This window comes from Chenopodium album, chromosome 10 (genome assembly GCF_948465745.1).
Source record: "Chenopodium album chromosome 10, dcCheAlbu1.1, whole genome shotgun sequence".
Classification (NCBI taxonomy): domain Eukaryota; kingdom Viridiplantae; phylum Streptophyta; class Magnoliopsida; order Caryophyllales; family Amaranthaceae; genus Chenopodium; species Chenopodium album.
In genome coordinates, this window is record NC_137843.1 from 48,719,510 (window position 1) to 48,745,217 (window position 25,708).

Sequence of the window (25,708 nt, forward strand, 5' to 3'; positions counted from 1 at the left end):
CGTCCTTGTGTGGACAATTCTTGGACGATTTAGCCCGGATTAGTTTCCTAATCCTATATAAACTACTAGATTTATTATAAATACTCCTTCGCTTTATTATTTCATAACCTCCATTAGCTTAGAACCCTAGTTTTCTCTCTAATATTATTTTATTAATTCAAGTATTTTATTTTCTTTCCTTTATGTTTATTTCTTTATTATGTTAGAGTAGATTATTATTGTAGGGTTAGGTTGAACCCTAGCCATGATTGTTACTTGATTTGTTCTTTTAAATTCTCAATTAATTATTTATATTGTTCATGCTTAATTGATTGTGCTTATGTCAATACTAGATTAGAGATAATTAGTATTGTTATTATTCCTTTGTCTTAATCGCAATGAGAGTTGGGTTTTAACGGATTTGAATAGATCAATTAAGGGTTTGAAGTTCATCATGAGAATAGTTGAATGAATGATTAGGAAGTTAGAGTAATGTGCTTAATGTCTCTAATTTGCATGATTCCATGAGAATAGGCTTGATTGTGATTAGGGAAGTCATTGATAACTCGAGAGAGACCTTTGGTACTATCTAGGGATTAATTTTCCATGTGAACATATAATTAATTGATTGGGGTAAGAATTTGTCTTGTATTGATTATGCTAGTGGTGATACTTAATTCTAAGTTTTTTTATTATTATTTTATTCTTATTTGATATTTGTGTGGTCATAGTTATTTAATCTATTATTCTATCTCTTATTTAGTTTGGTCATTAGTAAAAGTTAATTGTTAAACAACCTTCTCTCTGTGGAATCGACCTTCACTTACCCTACTACATAATTAGGAGGATTAGTTAGGTATAATTTTTGTAAGGTGTGCGACCGCCTATCACAACTAATGCATCTTTATACTTGACAAATAATACACATGTACATTACTAAATCTGATAGTAGTTTACTTTCTTACTTGAGCAATACATAGCTAGTTTTTCTCTTAAGCCTATTTCGCAAAATTGTACCTACTTTTTCTATCTTTCGTTATTTTGGAAAAATAAAAATGGTAAAGCTATAACTTTGAAGTGAAAATACCATACATGCATGTCCTTCATAATAAAATTGCAATTATGACTGATGGAGATAATTAAAAAAATCAGCAACTTTTTGATGCAGCATGCCAAACCATGCGACAGGGGTTACCCGAGTTTTTTTGCTAGGGGTTACCTAAGTTTTTAAGTCAAGGGTTACTTGATTTTTTCAGTCAAGGTTTACTTGAGTTACTCAGTTAGGGGTTACTTGAGTTACTCGGTCAAGGGTTACTTGATGGGTTCGGATAGGGGTTACTTGAGGGGTTCACTCGATTAAGGGTTACTCAATCAGGGGTTACTCGAGTTTCTCGGTCAGGCCGCATACAAAAAATTGTGACTCGAGTAACCCCTGACCGAGAAACTCGAGTAATCCCGGCAAGTCGAGTAATCCCTGACCGAAAAACTCGAGTAACCTCTGACCGAGAAACTCATGTAACCCCAAAAACTCGAGTAACCCCTGACAGAGAAACTCAAGTAACCCCTGATCAAAAAACTCAAATAACCCCTACCGCACGATATAACAGGTCGCATATAAAAATTTGTGTTAAAAAATTTTGAAGATAAGACTATTTGCCTTATTAAAATCGTGATATTCCATTTCTATAAACTGACATTTAAATTTTGAGTCCATGCAATTGATTTGACATTTGAAACTTTTTGAAAAAATTTTGAATTTTCAAAGTTGGTTGTTTAATATTTAACTCTGATATACAAGTAGGAAATTTGAAAAAAAAAACCACCTTTAAAAATCACTATTTTTAAATAACATCCTTATATTAAAGGAAAATTTGTCAAAAATAATACAAACTTTGAGTGATCCGCTAAAAACAAGTCAAACTTTTAATTATTTCTAAATAATACAAACTTTAAGGGATATCTACTTTAAATAAGTTATTTTACCTACAACTTATTTAGCCGATTAATTTTTTTTATTTATCTTATAAAGTTGTTTAATAATTTTAAAAAAATAATACAATGTCACGTGTTCCACATAACCTATTCATGAGGTAACTAATCGGTTTTAACTTGTTTAAAGCGGATAACCCTTTAAGTTTGTATTAAAAAATAATTAAAAGTTTAACTTGTTTTTGGCGGATTGCTCAAAATTTGTATTATTTTTGACAATTTTTCTTATATTAAATAGGCCATATTTTGGGGATGATGCCCATGAGAAAGGAGAGAGGAAATAATTGATCTATTATGGGTCATACGGGGAAGGAGAGGGATGTGCTGTGAGGGTAAAATTGACAATTCACAAAGCAAATTTTTCTTATATAAAAAAAAGAATTAAAAACAAACTTCAAGAAATAAAATGTGTGTCAAGTAATTTGGAATGGAGGAATTATTAAATAAGAAAAAAAAAATCTTCTAGAATTAAGGGAGAATAGAGACCTTTTTTATTCAATAATTATTAAATATTTCACAACACTCCCCCTTGGATGTCTATTATCGAAGAATGCGACTCGTTAAACCTTACTAAGTAAAACCCTACGGAATAAAAACGTAACAAAGGAAAAAGAGTACAACATTCTTCGTAATACGCTCGGGATACTGACTAATTAAAAACCTTACCAAGAAAACCCAATAAGGGACAAAACCATGGTTAAGGAAAAAAGCGTGCAATGCGTATTTACCCCCCCCCCCCCCCCCCACACACACAATGAATACCCCCCCAATGAATACATAAATTGAGATCTTCTAGTGCTGCAATGAATCTAATATGGATAAGAATCTTCTCATATGTGGTACAATATCATATCTTGATCTTCGACCCTCTTAAATTGCATTTGCATCTTCTTCAAGCCTTAACGTGAATATATGAAGTGTCTTCATTTCACCATACATGTGTTTATCTCTATATCATTCCTCCAAATCTCTTATGTTTAATTAATATTTCTTTAAAAGTTAAACTTATGCGGTTGTGCCTTCTTTTTGGAGGTCGTGAATACTAGAAATCGATGATCATTATTTTTTTTTTAAACAAAATTGATGATCATTATTTGATCAAACATTCATTAATTATAATTTGATGTCAACACATAATATTGTTAATGTCGTTCTTGAATCTTGTATGAATTAATAATATAACACATGTAATTATATACATTGATCATGGCTAATTCTTCTAGACCATCAGAATACACTGTCACGCATAATTATCAATTTGATATTCTTTAGACGTTTCATAATTGACACGATAGTTTTAATGCAAATACAAATAGTAAATCTCACTAACTCTCATATGCTTAAACTTTAGGTTGAGATGTCAGTGATGTAGGCACATAGGCTTTTCAAGAGTTTGATAATAATTGCAATATTCAAAATATAAAATTTGTAAGGCTAGACATTTAAATATATACGTCATATATAAGTTCTTCTAGAACTTTTCTTACATGATTCATAATATGCTATTAGAACAATGTCATATATAATTTCATCACATTTATAATTAAGCCCATTTAAATCTAAATATCTCTTTCTAATTTTCCATTAAAGTTGTAAATACGACTCACTATACTTTGAATGAACATTCAAATATATCACAATTGTTGTAAAGAAACTAAAGCATGCAATATGAGATATGGAAATCATGATAAGATATTTAATAAAAGAACAAATTGTCATGATTAATCCCAACTTTTCCTCATCCACCAATAGTAATCCCAACTTTGAATTTTTTTAAATTTATTAATCCGAACTTTATGCTCCTTCTGCTCATAACACTCTTAGGTGGTGTTGGTGGGCGAAATTGGGTTAGTAGTTATTGTGGTGCGGTGGCTGATTTGTTGTTGGTGTTGGTGGACGAACTGAAGGTGCTTCTTATTGTTGTTGGCGGATCAGAGCTTTTAGATGGGAGCGGGAGGGATTACGGGAGGTGTTAAGGGGAAACGGGAGGGTAGTCGAGGCAGCGACAACTCTGGGGGAAGGAAAGGGGGTTTGTGCGGTGGCTGGCGCTCGGAGGGAAAGGGGTTGGGCTGGTCGTGGGTGCCATGAGGCTGGCTGTTAGTGGCTTTAGTTTCTTTTTTTTTAAGCCAATCATACGCTGACACGTGTCTTGTAACCTGTAATATTAGGCTGGATGATTAGTTGGGAGTGTTATTGGCGAACGGGGTATAAAGTTCGGATTAATAAAAAATAATCCTAAGTAGGGATTAATGTTGGCGGATGGGGCAAATTTGGGACTAATCATGGCAATTTTTCCTAAATAAATACACAATCAGTAACGCAATTTAACAACTTTCTACACATGCAATGAATAATCATTAACCTATAACTCACACAAGCAAATGAACATACATAAGACTCAAAATAATGCAAGACACTTTACAGTATGGATATAGAAATCCATACTTCATTGGACTTTTGGTCCATGATAAATTTTTAATCATTATCATTATGTCGACATCAAAATGGACGTATACTTCAAATTCCTTAATCACTCGTCCATTTTATCATGCATATTCATATTATCATCAGTTTCAAAGGGTATCGGTATCATAAATTCAGTAAGATACAATTTTGCATGCTAATTTACAATGATATCTGAATATCGGTACAATTATAATCTTTTTTCATATCATAGGCCATATATTATAGTTTAGATATCCATATCACTTCTATTTGAGGTATATCTATCACTACAGTATTAATATGCTATTATTACACTTTAAAATCATCAATTGTACTATCTTGCCATACATCATATATTTATATCGGAACCGATTATGCAACCTACACTTCAGGTGTAGTGATACAAAGAAAAAAATTGACAAGGTCTATCTAAATGTATGCACATAATATCATACTACGGACGAATTCAGGAAATATGGGAACTAGATTATTGTGAGTTCAAGGTAGGTCTATTCAAGTGTAAATGGGTCGATAATAATAGGCGCAACGTCAAACATGACGACTTCACTCTTGTAGTCCTTGGCCACTTGCGAGATAGTTTGGAACCATTCATCCTTGCATCTCAAGCTAAGCAAGTGTTCTATGTAACTGACCCAACCGATCCAAAATGGTCCATCGTCCTTGATGGTAAAAGGAGAATTTTAGGGGTTGGAGATTTTGAAGACGAGGAAGAATATGATGCATTTGATGATTCTCCCCCTTTCACTACTCCTACACTTGATGTACCAACTGATGTAGACAATGAGGCTACTTATATTCGATCACACCACAATGAGGGAATACTCGAATGAGGTACTTTTATTGATGCATCATAATAAAAATCTCAAGTTGTATTAGATGTGAACTACTAATGAAAATAAAGTAGTTGGGAAAGTTAGAACCTCATTCATGTCATTTTGACTTCTTTCGATCCTATAACCTTGACTTTTAAGCATTTTCAACTTATAAACATGTTATACATACCAAATATGAGTTGTTAGAAGGATTTGATGTGAAGGTGAAATGAAAATAAAGAAGTTAGGAAAGTTACAACATGTTTTATATACTAAATATCTTTCGCTCCTACAACCTTGTTTTTGAATGAAATATTTGACTTTTAAGCATTTTCACTTATAAACATGTAATATACACTAAATATGAATTGTTAAGAGGATTATATGTGAATTTGTTATGAAAACAAAGAAGTTGGGTAAGTGTTTGGCTTTTTTGGTGCAGCACCTTTGATTGCCTTTAGTGATGACTAACAATTTGCTTTGCTTGTGATGGTAGGTGTGTATATATCATGGGTAGTGATGAGAACCTTCATTATGATGAGGATATGGATGATGAAGACCGTGGTTGTTCTCACTCTGATGACGAGTTGTATGATATTAATAAGGAGACAGATTTGGGCGAACCGGAAGACCAAACTCATGACGAGTTGCAGCGTAGGCTTGACGAATATGAGCTAATAGCTGAATGTGCCCCCTATTCAAGATAATGTTGTTTCCGAGTTTGTAGGTGATTCACAAGGACAAAGTCAGACGCAAAGTCAAGTGAAAACCACCGGTGGTGGAGGGAGGGTAAAGGCACCGGTGAAGAGAAAAGGTAGGGGTGCAACAAAAGCTTTTAAGAAACTCGGGGTTCCCTTGGTGCTCGAGTATGATGAGTTAGGTCAACCTACTGGCCAATGGCGCAACAAATATTCCAATCACATTGGCATACTTACTCGTAAAATACCCATTACACTTGAGTGGGCCGAGATACCTCACGGGTTGCTTCAAACGTTTTGGGACGATACAATGGTAAGTATTTTGAATTTGCCGAGATACCCATTGCACTTTAGTACATGATTTAGGCATAACCCGCACTGACCCTTGCCTATTGCAGGTGCCTGGGCAGCAGCCTAGGCTGCTACATTTGCATGAATCTCTTAGTTTTTTTTTCCTTGCCTAACGTGTGACGTTTGCCATTCTTACAGAGTGTGTTGAGCCAGCCAAGAGAAAATCGTTTGAAGCTTTTGTACAAAAGAGATTCAAAAACTTCAAAAGTTACTTGAAAACTAATGGATCCATAAGAAAAAAAAAGGAAAAGACCAAAGAAAAATGTGAAAGCTACTGAAGGAGAGGGGGAACCTGATAAGAAACCGTGGGATTTATATCCAAAAATAACGGTGAAGGAGTGAGAGAAGTTTATGGAGAAATCAGTAACTAGCACCGCACTTGTATGTTTTATATATCAATTAGAGTTATTTCATAAATTTGGTTTACTACAAATAATGATGCTAACATTTCTTAATGTGTAGGAAAAAATTGAACAAGCTAGAATCAATGTTGGGAAGAAATTGTATAGCCATCATATGGGTTGTAAGACATTTGCGAAATGTAGACCAAACTGGATCAAAGAGGGTCTATACCCCACATCCAAAATATCATCATCTGATAAACCGCTTTCTTCCACGGTCATAACTTGGTATGTCGTGCTATTGACTGATGGTGTGCTATGCATGGGATCGACAAGAAAACCGGCAAGTATGTCATCCAGCCAGATACAAAAATAGTAGCAGATGCACTTGTAAGCAACCTATGCTACTTATGCTAATATTACTCCCTTATTAAATATTTTCATATACATTACATCTTACTTAGAAATGGTAACTTTTTGTTTTGTTACAGCTCGAGCATACGTCGGATGTGATTGAAGGCAAGCTCACTCCAAGCATTGAAAAAGATCCTTTCACCTTAGCTTTGGGAAAACCATACCACCTTGGCGAGTTATTAGTTCGGGAGGGAAACAACTAGAGTGGGAAAAGGTGATGGGTTCAAAATACACTAGATCAGGAAGAAATAGATCAAGTGTTAATTCGCCACATCATATGGATGAGAAGGAAAAGGAATCAATTAAGGCGGAGATACGCGCAGAAGTGCAAGAACAGACGCAAAGTCAATTCAATGCCATTTTGAAGCACATGAACTTGTCGATTTTGCCGTCACCCTCGATTACCCTAGTGGACTCATGTAGTCACCCAGAAGGCGTCGAGGACGATCCACTTGTTGAGGGCGAGGTAATTTCATTACATTCAAATTGCGTCATATGAACTTGGTCAAACGAGGTCTTTTGCATGCTTAATTATTTTACTATTACAAATTCCTAGTCCTATGGATGTAGATTAAATGAAGATTGCAAATTCGACACCTGAACCTTTCCCTGATATTAAGGTAAAATTCAGTATCTAATCAAATTTGCTTCTATTAGGCTTTCGTTCGTTATTTCATAACTTGGGTTTGTCGGGGGGTATGGGATTTTGGTGGCAGAAATATCATAAAAACAATATGATTAGGAATAGTGGCATTGAAATCATATGCCTAAAGAGGAATATGATTTCTTCATGCTGCGTGATGAGAAACGGTAGCTTTGTGCAATGGCCACGTGATCGGGTGAGGTTGATAGGAGGGGTAAGTATACAGTACTTGTTTTTAAAACATGTCCACAATATCTTGTAATATGACCATGTGCTTTTATGTTACTAGATTACAAAGGAAAATCAGTCCGCTAAAAGGAAGAAGGTGGAGAACCCAAAATCCAAGGATGTCCAACCTCCAAAGAACATGGAACAAGGACAAGGGTTGAAGGGTGAACACTTGTCGTAGAAGAGTTCGAGAGCTTCTTCTACTCCACTGGTAGAAGCCGATGCCCTGAAGTCGCTCTCTAAAGCTTGTACTTTTCTTCACAACCGTGTTAGTGAGTTGCCTAGGGATAGATATATTGAAGTGAATTTACCTAAGGCATTGTTCCACTATGATGAGGATGCGATCACATATATTTCAAGAGTGGATGTGACGGAATTTCTAACTTGTTCCATGCTTAACATTTCCATCATTCAAACTTTCATGGTGTAATTCAATGCCACTATTCCTAATCATATTGTTTTTATGATATTTCTGGATGTAAACAATACAAATAGTAATTATTTTCCCACATTACTCTCATGAAGGTCACTACAGGAGCTCCTAATTAGTAAACCCAATTTTGAGGCTTCAGTTGGGTAGTTGGGTGGTAATGCCCTGAGCAGACCTCCGTAACAAAATGATTATGCAACCCTCGTGATGTGAAAGATTACCTTGAGCGGAGTATTAGAAAATCAACGCGTGCGGGAAACAAGTTCATATTAGCCCCATGCTTTGAGAAGTACGTTTAAATATGGCATAACTAAATTGTTTTTAAGTATATATGTTGACGTCTAACAATTGATGGATTGTTATTTGCTGAATATATATATGTACTGCTCATTAGAGACTTATGGTGATTTGTGTTTCCAATAACACAATCTACTACTTTGATTCGGCTCGTATATGGCCACCAAGGAAGTTGCTAGTGAAGAACCTACTGAATAGGTACATACCGCTTCTTATTGTTTCATATCCTCACCTAAGTCATTGAGTACACTAGTAGAATAAACTAAATGGGAAGCCCCAAATGGCAAGCGGTTTTTAAATTCCGCTTCTAAAAACCCATTTTTATAAAAAAAAACTTCTGATATAGATTGGCAAGCGGTTTTGGGTTGAACCGCTTGCCATTATATGTAATGGCAAGCGGTTTGGGGTTGAACCGCTTGCCATTAGTTATAATGACAAGCGGTTCAACCCCAAACCGCTTGCCATTTAAAATAAACCCTAAAATTTTTACGGGCCTTCATTCACTCCTTATTTACTTTCTCTCGCCTCCACCCCACTCTCATTCTCCCTTCACGCATTCCCTTTCTCTCTCTTATTATTTTCTTCTTTCTCTCTCCTCTTCTCCTTTCTCTCTCCCCCTCTCCATTCTCATCTCCTTCATCTCACCGACATCAAACCACAAAGCAACCCCCAGCAAAACCGACCAAAACTGACACACTGAGCAACACCCACCATAACCGACTCACCGAGCAACCCCCACCACATCAATCTACCATGCAACACCGATTCACCGAGCAATTAACTTTTTTGGGTTCCGATTTTGTAGGTTTTGATTTTTGGGTTCAGATATTTGGGGTTTTGATAGGTTTCAATTTTTGGGGTTTTGATGGATTTCGATTTTGTGGATTTCGAATTTTGGTGTTTTGATGCAGTTTTTTGGAGTTCAATTTTGTGGGTTAAGATTTTGGGTTTTGTGGCAGATTTTTTGAGTACGATTTCGTGGGTTTGGGTTAAGATTTCATGAGGTTTTGGTTTTTGGAGCACCACCAACACCAAGCACCACCAACAACAACACCAACGAGCACCGACAACAACAACATTTTTAATTTTATTGAGATGTATTATAGTAATTTAGATCTAGTTTTTTTTTTAATCAAATATAATTGTAATTTTTAATTATATTTAGATGTATAATTTTTGCTGTTAGTTTTTTGTGCTTGTGATGCACTTGCAGATTTTTTTTTTAATTATTATTATTATTATTTTTTTTATGAAAATGTAATATTATAACAATTGATTAATGAAAATAATTATGTTATTATGTATGTTAAGTATTTATATTTCAATTTAAGTGAAAAGGCAAAAAAAAAAAAAAAATATTTATAGCCATAATGGGCAGCGGTTTGGCGCCAAAACCGCTGCCCATTCACTACAAATGGCAAGCGGTTCAGAACCGCTTGCCATTTAAAAGGCTAATGGCAAGCCCCCTAAGAGCATGCGGTTCAAAACCGCTTGCCATTAGGGGGTTTGAACCGCTTGCCATTTAGTATTTTCTACTAGTTCCCCCGGTTTATAAAAACAAAGGAGACGCTCAAGATTGTTCTAACTATCGAGGAATTAAGCTTATGAGCCATACTATGAAGTTGTGGGAAAGGGTGATTGAACAAAGGTTGAGGGCATGCACAAGCATTTCAGATAACCAATTTGGTTTTATGCCTGGGAGATCTACTATGGAGGCAATCCATTTGATAAGACAAATGATGGAGTTTTATAGGGTAAAGAAGAAAGATCTTCATATGGTCTTTATTGATTTAGAGAAGGCATATGACAAGGTGCCAAGAGAGATACTTTGGTGGGCAATGTTGAAGAAAGGTATCCCACGAAGGTATGTAGACCTAGTTAAGGATATGTATCGGGATGTGTCAACAAATGTGAGGACATGCGGAGGGTTGACAAAAGATTTCCCTATTACAATCGGATTGCATCAAGGGTCTGCATTAAGCCCTTTTCTTTTTGCAACGGTTCTAGACGAATTAACTAGACCAATTCAAGATGAGGTTCCATGGTGTATGCTGTTCGCAGATGATATCGTTTTGGTGGATGAGACTAAGGATGGGGTTAATGTCAAGTTGGAGCAATGGAGGCAAAGGTTGGAATCTAGAGGGTTTAAGCTAAGTCGGAGTAAGACTGAATATTTGGTATGTCGTTTTGGCACTCAGAGGGGGACAAGCAATGAAGTGGTGAGTTTGGATGGAAAGGATTTGACCATGAGTGAATGTTTTAAGTACCTAGGGTCGATCATCCAGAAGAATGGTGACATTGATCAAGACGTGACCCACAGGATTAAGTCAGGGTGGCTTAAATGGAGAGCGGCCACGGGAGTGCTATGCGACCGCAGCATTCCCTTAAAGTTGAAGGGAAAATTCTACAGGACTGCCATAAGACCAGTGTTGCTCTATGGTACAGAATGTTGGGCTTCTAAGAAAGAGCATATTAAAAAGATGGAGGTTACGGAAATGCGCATGTTAAGGTGGATGTGTGGAAACACTTTAAGAGATAGAATCAGAAATGAGGTTATTCGCAAGAAAGTAGGTGTGGCGGGCATTGTAGATAAATTAAGGGAAAATCGTCTGCGTTGGTTTGGACATGTAAGACGGAGACCCGAGGGTGCACCGGTGCGAAGAGTGGAAGAGTGGGACCATGGAGGGATTAAACGAGGAAGAGGGAGACCAAAGATGACTTGGTTGGAAGGAGTGAGGAAGGATATGAAGTGCATGGATTTACGTGAGGATGAAGTTTTGGATCGTAAGGGATGGAGGAGAAAGATTTATGTTGATGACTACACGGAATAATCAAATTTGGTTCATGTTAGCCGACCCCACTTTTGGGATTAAGGCTTTGATTGATTGATTTGATTGATTGATATATACTAGTGGTAGTTATGTTTCTAACTTTGAACTTATTTTCCTGAAGTGTTATGAAGAAGCTAAATTGTCGTTCAGTTGCGGGTCCTACTTAGAAACATTCAAAGGTAATGCCTTAATATAGTGATTTGTTTAATAAACTTGGCTTCGATTATGGCTATGCATGACTAGATTAGATTTGTGTCATGTTAGTGTGTGCAACAAGACAACGGAGTTGATTGTGCCTTACACGTGATAAGGTTTATGTTTGACATAGTCAATAGTTGCACAGAAGCTCAACACGTTGAGGAGGTATGGTTTTTTTTTCGTTCGATCAATATTTGCTTCCATTATTGCACCAAACACATAAATGGGAAAGTGAGAACCCGAGGTAGTAGCCCACGTATATGCGGAACCCGAGGCAGCTGCAGAAGCAGCCCAGGCAGCACCCGAGGCAGATGCAGCAGCAGCCCAGGCATATGCCCACGCAGCAGCAGCCTAGGCAGCCATGACAACAGCTCGGGGAGTAGCCAAGCCATGGTGATAGTGGGGATTATGTTGAATTTTGGTAAATTTGGTAAATTTGGTAAAATTTTGTGATCTTGGTGCGTAATTGTAAGTGAATTTGGTAAATAAGTCATATAGGCCGATTTTGGAAAAAAAAAAGTGTCCTAAAACTTAGTAAATGCTCTTTTGATGTGATTTCAAACCTTAGACACCTAAAACTAGGTAATATGGGCATGCTATGAGAAAGAAATAGTTCATTTGAAAGAAAATGTAGAAAATGGGCAAAGTAGAAGTCATATATCCCTTATTTGTCCGATTGTGGATAAAAAAGGTCCTAAAACTTAGTAAAATGCTTTTTTGATGTGATTTTAAACCTTAGAGACCTAAGACTAGGTAATATTGACATGTTATGAGAAAGAAATAGTTCATTTGATAAGATATGTAGAAAATGGGCAAAGTAAAAGTCATATAGGCCTTATTTGGGACATTTTGAATAAAAAGCGTCCTGAAACTTAGTAAAATGCTTTTTTGATGTGATTTTAAACCTTAGACACGTAAGAGTAAAAGCTTTGTTAGTCATGCCATCCATACATTTTATTTGGAATAGCTTTAGAATGAATGACAGTTTGGAGAATTTATTACAACCAGGGTATAAAGTTTGTTGAGCATCTCTCATCAAATTTTCAAACATGTTTGCCTCATTTGTATGCTTAGTATATCTAGGACAATCAAACTCAAAACCCTGTTGCTCCTCATCGCACATGTCATCTATGTCATTATTTGATACTCCAGGACTAAACCTATCATGGATCATCCTTAGTATATCATCATTAGCACTTTCTCCCAAATCATTTCTACTTTTTTTTTTTGTGGGGATTTGTATTCTCCATGATAAATCCAGCAACATACCCCTGCACAATTCCATTCACCAACAAGTCACTATATATTTCGTCCCTTGTTTTATGTTGAACATTGTTGCAACGATTACAAGGGCAATGTACCTTCTTATCCTCCTCTCATATATCACTATTTGATGCTAAGTCACGAAAAGCAAACTCAAGAAATGAATGAACTCCTTTTATGTATAAGTTATCTGTCCTATTAGCACACCTCATCCACTCTAACCTCTCTTGAACATCCAAAGTATCCATGTGTAAAGAAGGGCTATAAATACATAAAAATTTCAAGAAAAAAAAAAAAAAACAAACAAACGAATTAAGTTGTGCTCTAACTTGAAAGGGAAACAATATAGAAGTATTGACTATAAGTAAATACTCAATAATTACTTCTTTGAAGTAATAATCAACATGTTCCTTCCGTAAAGTAATAATCAACATGTTCATTTAATGGTTGCTCCTCCCCGAGTATACACCTTCCCTTTCCCTGCCTTCAAACCTACCCCCTCCCCTTGTTGCACAACTTCCCCCCCCCCCCAGCCTACACAATTCTCCCTTGCACACTGAACTCATTCCCTGCCTGCACACTGAACTCATCACCTCTCTGCCCCTTTCCCGCACACACTAATCTCCTCTCTTTCCGCCCCCTTCCCTGCACACTACCCCCTCTCCCCTAGCTGCACATCTACCCTATCCCAGCCTACACACCCCAGCATTAGTTTTCATTGTAGTTTTATGGTCTATTTTGTTAATTAGCTTCGGAATTATTCTAATTTGTCTCTAAAATTGGTATACGTTTTGTTTATATTCATGTTATGTTCTAATTCTAGTTTTACCTGTAAGTTTACGATTCATTTGTAATGCTTTTAAATAAAATATATCTTGGTGGAAACATGATTAATTAAATCTAGTGAAATATCCTCTCTGTCTTACATTATACTATTTTATAAGTAACTTGCATTAGTGAGCTAATGTCAGTTTATGTTGCAATAGATTTGTAGTTAGAGCTAGTATTATCTAGTAGTAGTTTAAGATTAAGCTTTTGTTCTAATTTTAGTGGGTTTGGTTTGATAAATAGTCTTACTTATCTAAGTGGACCTGACATTATTTAAATCATCATTTACTTTTGTTTTGTTGGACTATTGGTTTTGTTATTATGTGACTCTGTTTATCTTTCGTTTTCTATGGCTTCCCCCACTTCATGTAATTGTCTCGAGAACCATTGTGCGTTGCCTCTCACTAACGCATAAGACATATGATCCCCCACTAAATATGAATGACTTTAGTTAGGGAAGCCAAAATAATTGCAAATGTACTATTTCTTACATTCTACTATTTTATATATACTTCATGCATTACTCCGTAGTTTGTTTCTTAAACTTTCATATCGCAGTAAAGTTATACTAGTTAGAGTTGGTATCTATTATTTTAAGAGTTATAAGTTATCATTTTTCAATTCAATCATTTGATAGGAATAGAAAGAGAGTCTAGAAGGAAATGGTGATCTGTTAATTGTTTCTTCAGTCTTCAGTTGTTGGACTTTCGGGCAACGCTACATGAATTTTCCCTACTAGTGCTCCCTGCACACTGCCCTTGCCCTAACTACATACCTTCCCCCTTCCTTGCACACACACTTGACAAAGAGCTTTTTCACAGAGAAAATTGAAGAGTTGAATTGCACATATTTGATAATCAATTAACATTGAGTATTATTCACAGAAAAATTGTTATAATTGATTTTTTAGCCCAAAAACACTGAATAGCAGCACATGCAAACAAATTATCAGAAGATTGAACATATTATACAAAAAATTTTTAAAAAAAAAAAAGTATAATCAAAGAAATTACTTTTTACAAAAAAAAAAAATCGAATTAATTAAATGAAAACAGGAAAGCGAGAGTAAAATCAGTTGAGCCACACCAAATTGAAGCTGAAATTGCAAAAATAAAATCAAAATTCGATAACAATTCTATTCAAGCATAGGAACTAGAGTCCAGCGTATTTCAATTGCAACCACATAGGTATTGGAAAAAATAAATTAAAATCACCATTGATTCACATAGTAAAACACTACATGATCTAACCTTGAAATTTCGTCCAAGAATTGATCTTGCGAGCGTTAGTCGAATCTTCGAATTAGGGGTAGTTCGACGGTTTTGATTCTTCAGCAAACAAGATTTCTGATTTTTTTTTTTTTTTAACGGGAAGGATTCTAATTTTGTAGGGGAATTTTGTGGTTTTGCTAATTTTTTTAATAAGTTGGCGGCTAATGAAAGGGAATTAAGCGCCTAATCAATTTTGGGATTTGTGTGATGTTTTTGTTTTGGCTAATTAGCTGCCTAATCAGCAAATCAGTAGGTTTTTTAAAAAAAAAAATATAAAAATAAAATAATAAAAAAATAGATAAAAAATCTAATAATCAGTGATTGTACAGTTTTTTTTTTTTTTTTTTTTTTTTTTGTTTTTTTAGGAAAGAAACATGATCTTATAATGTAACATATATAAAATATCATACAAACTAAGCTCAAGTGATGCTTTATACAAGTATAACGTATTCAATATATATAATGAGCATATGACCTTTTTAATCTATACTTTATAATTATAAGTTACAATAACTCTAATCATTTGCTCATAGTATTACATTACCATATTCCATCAATGTTTTCGTTTGAAAAAAAGAACATCAATTATATTACATTAATTACCATACTACTCATCAATTCTAATATACTTGTATACTTCCTCCGTTTTTTCTTTTGTAGTTGACACCGTTTGTTTTTACACTATTCACACAACACGTTTTGACTCGCTTTTGTGCTTTATAGATACGAAAAAACATATTCATATGGGATCTTGTTTAAATCGTTTTAGTGTATATTTTATTAATATCCACTTTTTATAATTTTACAATGTTGATAATTAGAGATATTAATCGTTAAAAACATGCGTTGGCAAGCGTGATTATAGAAAGGTGACATCTAAAAAAAAACTGAGGATTTTTATTAAAGGTACTACTACATATAGAAAATTTTATATAATATGTATCTCATGATTAAAATTAATTAGTCGTGTATATAATAATTATTTCCTAATATATTGACATTAGTCAAAGTTTTTTTTTTCCTTGAATGAATGTTACCGGACTTTGGGTTAAATTACGTATGCCCCAATTAAAACTATATATTTTGATGTGGCACAAGTGTCAATTTGTTGTAGTGTCACCTAAGACAAGGAGATATGGTATGGTTTTTTTAGTGTCTAATCTGACATGATCTAAATTTTTATTATTTGGTCTAGTCTGATTTGATTTAATAATTATCAAAACAAAATACATAATTAACGATATTTAGCAATAAGTAAGTGATAATAATTAAAAGTTCTGATCTGAATTTATTAAGTAATAAGTAATAATTATCTGAAACAAGTTAAAGAGAATAAGTCTATAAAACCCCAATCGTTTGTAAGAAAAGTAGAGTAAATAATATCAAGTACTTTCAATTATAACAATTGATTATTAATAAAAGATTCATAATGTTGATTTCTAACAAGTACACACACTACTATATTGTTTCCTATATACGTAGTATATATGATATACTACTTGATTCCAAATATTTTTATCTAGCCAAACTCATATACTCGTAAGGGTTTTCAATTCGAAATTAACTATCTCGAATTAAAACTTGATACTATTAGAGTAAACCTAGTCATGCTATGTAATAGTTCGGTCTAGCTAGCTCACATCATATGCAGTTTTTTTTGTGACTTACTTAAAGTTGGACAAACACTGATAATTGGCCCAATTAAATGATGCTTAGCTAAGTTTCATGTTAAAATTGTATGTAAAAGATGTGTGCCATATAGTGGCTGTCTCGTACTTTCATACTTGTATCTTAGAAATTTGATCCGCCTTTCTTATTTCTTTGTGGATTTATTGTACAGCTATATTCGAAAAATGGTTCCACATGGAAATTTGATCCTCTTCTCATATTACTTTGTGGATTTGTTTGACACATGGAAGGAAGAGCCAATGAACATGGCGCTTACAGCTATATTGCACCTCGTTTATGTCTAGCTATGAAATCCTTAGACAGGAAGTGCTGACGACATTGAGTATGTTGGGCACCTTCCATCTGCTGCAACTGCTACTGGTTTTATCCAGTTGCAAAGGACAGACTGAGCTTCTGCAGAAGGCATGCAGCCAGAGTCCATCCCTTTCCCATGAGCCAGTGGGCTGGTGCACACTTAACACGGATGGAGCAGCAAAGGGCCCTCTTGGGCTAGCTGGGGGAAGGGATCAGGGACGAATCCAGGAATTAAATTCTACAGGGGCCGAAACTTATATTAACTAAGATAATATTATACGTAGATTAAGAATATGGAGAAAATTATTATAAGAAGGATTGGAAAAATAAAATAAACAAAACTAATAAATAGAAACTTTGCACATTAACAAAAAGAAAGGTTGAATGCATAAAAACAAACTAATAAGTCTCGATCTCGACAACTCTTTGCTAATAGGCCGAATCATATGCCCACTTTTACCACTGAACCATGGATTACAAGACATTATTAATATGCAAATTCATTGATTCTAATAAGGTTTTAAGGGGGCCAGCTTTTGATATTAAAGCCCCCCGGCTCCGCCCTTGGAAGGGATATTATTCATGTCTAGTGATCAAGTACTATGGAATTGTTGTACACTACCTTAAATTTAACTAGAAAATTGGGTATAAAATTACAATATTACAATTAAGTGAAAATTAAGGGATATTATTGTAAATCGATTTTACAATTTTTTGAAAATTTAGGAGGGAAAATTACTTCCATAATCAATAAAGCATTTAACTTGGTTAAAATTTTATAGGGAAATTCATCCTTCTAGAAGTAATATTAGCGGATAAACTCCCTCCAACTCCTCCAAGTACATGTAATTTTTTTAAAAAAACAGGAAAAAAAAAAGTGAAAAATCGAAGTAACAAAGGATACATTGGCGGCAAAAAAAAAAATAAAAAAAAGAAAAAAATAAACTGACAAAACAAACTAACGCTGAACGCTCCTCTTCCTCTCTCTCTTCGATTTTTTGACAAATGAAAGTTTGAAACCTGACGGAAACAGCCACGGGCCACCGCTGCCTGCCTGCCGCTGCTCCTTCCAGCCACCGCACACCAGGTCTTCAGCCGGCAGCCGCAAATCATTAATATCAGATTTTTTTGGTAACTCAATTTTATATTTTCTAACTTATATATTGATTTTCAAATTTTAATTTCTTGTTCTCCATGAGTTTTTTAAGGTTGATTTTGTGCTTAAATTAGTTGTTTATGTTATTTAATCCATCAAATTAGGGTGGATGTTGCTTGAAATTGATAATTTGTTATCTAATCTATCAAATTAAGGAGTTAGGGTTTCTGATTTGTTTAGGAATTTATAATATTGTTTTCTGATTTTATTCTTTGAAATTGATATCATAAATTTATAATTGGCTAGTGATATTGATTATTTGTTATTTAATCTGTCAATTTAGAGGGTTAGGTGAGGGTTCCTGATTTTTTTTTTGGAATTGATAATTTTCCATATTGCATTTTTTTTTTTTTTTTTTTTTTTTTTCTGATATTAGATTGGGATGGTGATTATTAGTTAAGTACTAAATTATGTATATTTTGTGTTAGTGATTTGTGAAGTTTTTATTTTGCCTTGAATTGGTATATTTTGAGTTAACAACATATCTCCTCTTCAAAATCCTTCTACTCCACCTCCACCTCCTCAAAGGAGAAAATGAGTGGATTTTACAGGTGTTTTAATGTACTTGTTATAATGGATTTTACAGGTATTTTAAAAGGCCTACAGATTAATGTCAATATGCTGTCTTATTGATTAAATGTACTTGTTATAATGGATTTTACAGGTATTTTTATTCCAAAAGGCTGCTCTGCTCAAGTGCAACATGGCTGGTAAGCCAGTAGTGGTTACTCGTGTGGTGGATAGACTGACCGATAACCTTAGACCCACATGAGCTGAGGCAACTGATGTTGCAAATGCTGTATTAGATGGTATACCAGTGTTTTTCAGATTCTGAACATCTACATGTTACGTATTGGTTCTCGTTGATCAATTTTTAGAGTAGATACAAAAAGGCATGTTTTTCAGTTTATTAATACTCATAGTGAACTTTAACTTATTTAGAAGCCTTCTACTGCAGATTTTCTTCATGAGCATGTATAGCATCGTTTTGGTAATATACTATCTCCTCCATCTCTGATTGATCTAGGAAGTGATGCAATTATTCTAGGTGCAGAGCCCTTGCGTCGCTTGTATCCAGTTGAGACCATCTCTACTGTTGGCAGAATATATTTTGAGGTGATCTCATGCACTTTCTTTTCAGTCATCTAAGAATGAGCTAGTTGTCTGTATTCGGTGCTTTTCTTATTGGACTATAAAGTATGAACTAGTTAACTAGTTTAATGAGGGTAAGACGAGGGAGAAAATAAATAAATTAGAAAATAAACAGATTTTATAATGTTCCATTTTTTTCTCAAATGATTATAATGTAGTTTATATAAGATTTTAAGAATTATAATGTATGTGTGTGTGTGTGTGTGTGTGTGTGTGTGTGTGTGTGTTTTGACAATCACCTCTATTTTTGTATGCCCTCTTGTTTAAGTAGCTCTTATGGTATTTGATTTCCTGATTCTGTACTTTGTAACTAGATTAACTTCTTTTCTTGCAGAATGAAATGTGTAATGACAACAAATCTTGCAAAATGTGAAGATTCCAAGAGCTGTCTGCTAGCTGTTACTGTTGTTGCTGTCACTTACTCTTACTGTTGTTTTGCTGTTGCTACTGCTGTTGTTACTGCTGTTTTTTGCTATTAGTGCTGCGACTGCTGTTTTCCGCCACTGTTTGCCGCCACTGCTAGCTGCTACTGCTGTTTCCTGCCACTGCTGTCTGCTAGTAGTTGCTGTTAGTGCTGCTGCCGTGCTGCTTGATAGCTGCTGTTATTATTGTTGTTTACTGCTTCCGTGGTGACTTCTTTTTAGAATTGGGGGTTTTTATTGTTTCCTCACTTTTTACAAGCTAGAGACCTAAGTTTTTTCTTTTTGTTTTGACTATTATATTGTTTAGCCAAACATAAAAATTGGTGTATGGATGTTTTTTTTGTATGAGTTATGAAATTATTTCAATTCAATATATTGTTTAGTATCATATATGTGTAATTCCTCATTCATGGTTGTACATTTTTTTTTTTTTTTTTTTTTTGTGAAACAAGCAAGCGGGAATTTATTAACTTAAATCAAGTACCGCCAAAGTGATTAAACATTGGGGAAAGTTCGACATACAAATACCCTCCGATGAGATCGAAGTATCCTATCTAGCTAAACAATGTGTAACTACATTCCCACCCCGCTTCACATGAACACAATTTGAAGACATAAGGTTTACTACAAATAATTTCATCATAGAAAAGATAGACTGGAGCAGCCCCCTTCAATTCATTGTTGATAGCGGACACAACACTGCTAGCATCACATTCGAGTATGACATTCTCAAAACCAAACCTGCTCGTCAATTGCACACCATATACTGCAGCCCCTGCTTCAGCAAGCTCAACAGACCACCGCACCCCTTAATTATTAAGGATTGTCGGCTTAGTGTAATTTACATTAGTTCATATTAGAATAGTATCTTTTATGTATATGTTATACTATCTGCATTACAAACTAAACTTGAAAAAAAAAAACCCAAAAAAAAAAACAAAATTAATGATTATAAAATTGTAAACAAAACCTTGTTTTTGTGGGCTATTTTACACTAAGGCCTTTTTTGTTTTGGAAATTATTGATAATTATAAGATATAATATTTTTAAATGAAATTATTGAATTTTATTTGGGTAAATGTCATACGATTATAGATTTATAATGGTGCATAATCAAGTTTCATCAATTTTACATGTAAGAATTTGTAAATAAATCTTTTTACACAGTAGTTTGTATCTCATGGTTAAAACTAATAAAATGATTGATAACATTAGTCTTAGTTTATTTTCCTTACAAATATATGATTTGTTTGTATAAACATATTGCCACGGAAATAAATTTTAATGTGGCACAAGTGTTAAACTGATTGTCACAGTTAAAGAAAAAAAAAATACCCGTGACACAAGTGTTTGTTTGCCACGAGAAAATTGTTTGTTGTGGAAACAATATCCATTTGCCACGGGAACATAATTATGTGTGGCAAAAGTGTTTATTTGCCACGGGAAAAAAAAATTTAGTCGTGGCACTGGTTTCAATTAGCCACGAACTCATTTTTCCCGTGACATAATATTTGCTGTCATATCAAGTTTATAATTGAACTTATTTTTCCCGTGGCAAGCTCAAATTATGCCACAAATTTTGTATTCCCGTGGCATAATTCGTGGCACAAGAGTCAATTTGTTGTAGTGGCATGCTATGAGAAATAAATAGTTCATTTGATAGAAAATGTAGAAAATGGGCAAAGTAGAAGTCATATGGGCCTTATTTGGGCCATTTTGTGAAAGAAACAAACTTATATATATAGCCTTTAAAATATTTGACATACATTTGGTTTGAATTTTTTGTAATACGCATGATATATAATGTTTGGTTTTTTTTTTCCCAAGATTTGCAAGATTCAAAGGGAAGGCCCGTTAACAAGCAAAGAAATTGATGAAATTCGCGACATGTGGGTTTTTTTCGTGACATTTGATGGCATCTAGAATTGTCGGAGTGGGTGCACACACACCAAATTAATTAGTGAGCTTGACTTTAGTTATTATGAACAATATTCTAGTTATGTTTTTTTTTTAAATTTACATTAATTATAATTAGTACGTAGTATTTGTGAGTGTTATCTTTATGTATCTTGGTGTACTTACATATTATTGTTAATTAAATATATTATTGATGTTACTTTTGATATATATATGTATTTCATGTTGTTATTGTATTATTATTCTTTGTAATATTTTAATTATTATTAATTAATAATATTAATATTATTAATAATTAATAATATTAATATTATTATTAATTCATAATTTTAAGACAGATCACTATTTATATTAAAACAGGTCACTAATACTATTATTATTAATTAATAATAATTTGGAAAAAAATAAATAAATGGGAAGCGGTTTGGCGCCAAAACCGCTTCCCATTACACTTGACATAATATTATGTCAAGTGCAAATGGCAAGTGGTTTGGCGCCAAAACCGCTGCCCTTTCTCTACTAATGGCAAGCAGTTTTGAACCGCTTGCCATTTAAAAGGCTAATGGCAAGCCCCCTAAGCGCATGCGGTTCAAAATCGCTTGCCATTAGGGGGTATGAACCGCTTGTCATTTAGTTTTTCTACTAGTGAGAAGAAATAATGAAAACTAGGAAGATGCTAAGATCATAACAGGCAACTTGACTTCCTATGTGTGGATGGTGTTTTAGAGGATGGAGTTTGTATCAAGAAATTACATTGTCCAACCTTCAAGGAGGGATACTTATGAAATGCAACTTAAGGATAACTAGGTGAAAGTTGACTTGGGTAGGGGAAATGGTACATGTTATCACTAGTAGCTAACTAGCTTACCATGTGTTCATGCTTGTACCTGCATAATGGACTAACAAAGATATGACATTAAGTAGTTTGTGCACCCATACTATAGCATGAACTACATGACAACTTATGAACCCCAAATTCAGCTAATGCCAAGTGTCAAACACTGGGAGAAAGTAAAGATGATGGAACTACAACCACTAACTTACAAGGTTCATCCAGGAAGACCAAAACTAAAGAAAAGGAAGTTAGAGCAAGGTGAGGGATCAGCAAGTAGAGGGGCCCAACAACAATAACAAAAACATAGGAAGAACCAATGTAGAAATTGTGGTGGCTATGGGAACTATGCAAAGACTTGTAAGCTGCCGTCTGTAACTGAACCAACTAAGCAAAAAACAGCAAGATGATTTCCCTTAAACTCGCCTTAGGTAGTGGAGCGAAGGATGAAGAAAAAGGAAAGAGCTTCAAGGAAGAAAAAGATTCCAAACACTTGTGTTGTATAGTTTTTTCACTGTACAAAAGTCATTTATGTGAACAAGTCTTTTCCCCAACAGAAGAACTAAATAGCATTGCCAACAAGTCTTTTCCCCTAGAGCAGCCAGGGTGAACCATGGAGTAAAAGACAAAGTTTACAGGATCAACCACTGTCCCATCCACACTCCCAGGGCAAAGGTCAAACAAAGACTCCCTCCAGTCAACACAGTATAAGCAACAAAGCACCATTGAATCAAACTTGAGTGCAAACCAGGAGGGCTATGCTTCAAACTTTTAACAAGCTTTATATGACTCAATGATTTGATGTGAAAATGGCTTTAATTATGACAGCAGACAATGATTTTAGCAAGTTTAGTGTTACTTAATTAGTGTTATGAACTAAATTCTGGTGGTAGTTTTTGAACAATAGACTTGGCGTTAGGCTTTTGTAAGCCTTTTTTGTTATGAAACTATAATACAAGTTGTTGTATTATTTGCAGGATGCTAATGCTGCCATTTACTTGGTTATGTTAATGTAAAATTACAATTGAATGAAAGCATTCATTACAAAAGTTGGCAAACCTTACATTGTAAGAGTACAGTGGATCATGTTCTGCCCACTTTCATGCGTGATTTCCACGATGTGATTGTCTATCAATCAGGAGAAAATAGAGCCCCAAACATTGCTCCTCTACTTAGTCCACGGGATTCGATTAAACGTCCTCCAATAATAGATTGGTCGGATGACAAAGGATAACCACCACGATCACCACCTTTTATGGATAATCGGCCACCATAAACCACCACAAACACCACATCGGCGCATGCACAAGGAGAGACGAGTGAGAGAGAGAGAGAATAGGCTAGCTGTAGACACCTCAAAATATCTCCCCAAAACCAAACCCGATGATGAACAACCTTTCACCGCCATTATTGGTTGGGATGCGTTTTGAATTCGTAGAGTGCTTAAAACCATATCCGTAATCCAATTGCTAGCTCATTTCCATAATCCATGACTTAATTCTCTCTTTTCTTGACAACAACACAAAAACGAGAAAAACTAATTTTGTAATGTATTGGTGGAGAAGAGGGTACAACATTGTTCGATTGTCCCCGAACAAAGGTTGTTTGTATGATTGTCCGATTGTCCACAAATAGGGATTGATAATGAAAGGAATGGTGTCCTTCAAACAAGTGTATTATTCCGATAGAGGGTTCGAAATAAATTAGGAAAGCTAATTATTCAGTGAGGTCAAGTGATCGGAATGCCTAGCTGGAGGCTGCTTTCGATCAGTAATATTAATGTACAATTAATATTACAGCTTAATCTTAATTGAACCCTTCATGTCACACCCTATCGTGTAACCAAACCGAAGCGACGAATTAATCCGAATGATTAAATAATTCAATAGAGTTTTTACAAACAAAGATGTCGGATTCCGAGCTTAGAATGTCGAAATCGAGCGTCGCAAGCTGAGTCAAATCTAGGTATCGACGAGACGGAAAAATCACCTAAACAACAAGTCATCGTTAAGTCGTAGCCTCGCATTGGCCTAGCCATGCAAGGGCTAAGCTAGCATAGGCCACCAGCGGCAAGGCATGGCTATGCCACAAGCCCGACATGCGTGCACGTGCTAAGCTCGCTAGCTGAGCAAGCTTGCGAGGCAAGTGCAACTGTCCGCTTGCACGCTAGCATCAGCACGCATCGATGCGTGGCTAGGCTAGTATGCCCTGCTGTAAGCTAGCATTTAGCTGCTAGCGCGCAAGGGTTAGTAGCCAGGCAACACTAGTAAGGCACCAACAGCTAGCAAAGCTCCCTGAGCCTCGCTAGCGGGAGCAGCGTCCCCCAGCAGCGCATAGAAGCCTGCATAAGCGAGACGTGCTATTATGGGCTGATGCGAGGCCACATGCGCATGAGCCAGCTAGCAGGCCCATCTAAGGGGTCAGGCAGCCAGCGAGGCAGCCTTGGTGCCCAAGGAAGGCCACGCCAGCTGGTGCGCTGCAGTAGGCCGAGTGTAGGGAGCCTGGTTTTATGCGATTACTTGGGGAACAAGGGGGTGGTGGTCCCCCTTGTGGTCCTCACCTAACCCCTTGCTCTCCCCATGCTACTTGTTGTTTGGTGATTCATTTGGCTTTTAATTTAATTTTAGAATTAAATTAAATTCTATTTTTCCTTTTTACCAACTATCTCACATTGAAAGATGATGGGAATTCAAGGGCACTATTCCCTATGAAAACCAATCATTTGGCGTTGGGGAAAGGCACTTAAGTTGGTGAACTTTAAGGGATCTCTAAAGAGAGAAAACCTTTGTTCTGAAAACTCTAAATTGTTTTTGTTCTAGCCCCGACTAAGCTTCAGGATAGGGGTTGGTTCGGTTCGGGTGAGGGTGTAAGTCGTCGGAGGTTCACGCGCTTGTAGAACTCAAAGCTTCCTAGTTCGAGCTCAACGGTTGAGCGAAGCATGCTTGTAGGGTGAGCATTATGTGTTTTATTAATTAATTAATTATAAGCATGCATGTTTAGTTTCTTTAATTTATGCATGGATCTTTGGGCGGGTTTCCTTCCGTATGGTGTTGGAAATCACAAAACCCAACAGTGGTATCTGAGCCGCGTGCATTTAATTATTGTGACTAATAATTAATTAAGGTGATTTAAATGGATTTAATTTCTGGTTTTGCTTTCTAATTAGATTAGAAGCTCATTTTTAATTAGTTTAATCTCGTATTTATG

General features: G+C 35.3%; 1 long non-coding RNA gene across 1 annotated transcript; it reads left to right on the forward strand.

Moving 5' to 3' along the window:
• The first annotated feature begins 17,967 nt into the window (after window positions 1-17,967).
• LOC145564014 (uncharacterized) lies at window positions 17,968-20,134 on the forward strand. The gene is made up of 4 exons (XR_014094714.1): window positions 17,968-18,153; window positions 18,843-18,987; window positions 19,137-19,294; window positions 19,665-20,134. It is a non-coding gene; the product is annotated as an uncharacterized LOC145564014 (long non-coding RNA).
• Window positions 20,135-25,708: the final 5,574 nt, after the last annotated feature.